This window comes from Narcine bancroftii, unplaced genomic scaffold (assembly GCF_036971445.1).
Source record: "Narcine bancroftii isolate sNarBan1 unplaced genomic scaffold, sNarBan1.hap1 Scaffold_310, whole genome shotgun sequence".
Taxonomy (NCBI): Eukaryota; Metazoa; Chordata; class Chondrichthyes; order Torpediniformes; family Narcinidae; genus Narcine; species Narcine bancroftii.
The window spans coordinates 185495-186917 of NW_027212048.1; positions in this window are offsets into that span (position 1 = coordinate 185495).

Below are 1423 nucleotides of genomic sequence, written 5' to 3' on the forward strand. Positions count from 1 at the left end.
GGCTTATTTAGGTTGGGTAAAGCCAACACTGGGGCACTAATAAGGCACTGTTTCACCAAGTTAAAATCTTTAATCTCTTCCTCTGTCCAGACAACAGCTTCGCCCCCTAGAATCGTGAGTTTATCATAGAGAAATCTGACCAGGCTAGAATAATTTTCAATCCAGATTCTACAGTATCCCACTAAACCAAGGAATTTCCTAAGTTCTTGGGCATTCTTGGGAGGGGGGATCTGTAGAATACCACGTATCCTCTCTGGACTTATTTTCCTAGTCCCCTGACTTACCAGATGACCTAAGTATTTAACTTCTGATTGAACAAATTGTAATTTGGATTCGCTCACTCTGAGACCCTTATTCTCCAGAAAATTCAAAAGTTCAACAGTATACTGTTTAACTAATTCGTAAGTTTTTCCCATAATTAACAAATCATCAACATATTGTATCAACTGACAATTCTCTCTCCGAGGAGCCTCATCTAGTATTTGTTCTAAGACCTGACCGAATAAATTTGGTGATTCTGTAAAGCCCTGGGGAAGGACTGTCCACCGGTATTGATTCTTGCGTCCAGTAAAAGATTTTCCCATTCAAAGGCAAACATGTCTCTGCTCTCTGTTGCTAACAGGCAGGTCCAGAAAGCATCTTTGAGGTCAATCACACTAAACCATTTACTATGGGGATTGATTTTACCCATTATTGTATAGGGATTAGGTACAACTGGGTGACGGGTGAGAATAATTTTGTTCAGCTCCCTCAAGTCCTGCACTAATCGATAGGTACCATCTGGTTTTTGGACAGGTAAAATTGGGGTATTAAAAGGTGACATACAAGGTTCGAGTATACCATCTTTCACCAACTGGTCAATTACTGGCTGCAGCCCCTTTCGGCCAGTTATAGGAATTGGATACTGTTTTCGTCTAATTACTTGTTCAGAATCTTTTAAAGTAACTTGCAGGGGAGGAATATCTAACACTCCTCTATTGCCTCTTTCTGCTCATACGCCAGGATTTATTACTTCTCAATCTTCCTCGCTTAATACATACAATTGAACCCCGATACCCTATTCCTGTGGTCTGGTGCCGATAGCCAATTGGTCCTGTAAATCTCGTCCTAATAAACAAACTCCAGCTTGGGGAACTAGTAAAATATCCTCTGTTATTACCTTTTCTCCCATTTGTATTCTTACATCTCTTAATACAGGGACTGTAAAGTCCCTTCCTCCAAATCCCGAAATCATCACGGTCCCCTCTATCTTAACACCCTCGGGTGGTTATAAAATACTAGACTGGGCTGCCCCAGAATCTACTAAAAAGGTCATCGTGTCACTGTGGGGTTCTATGCTTAAATTTACCAGTGGTTCTCTGTGCAGCCCCACGGTGTGTATTGACTGAGAACCGTGACCCCCCCCCCGCCCCCCCATTCATAA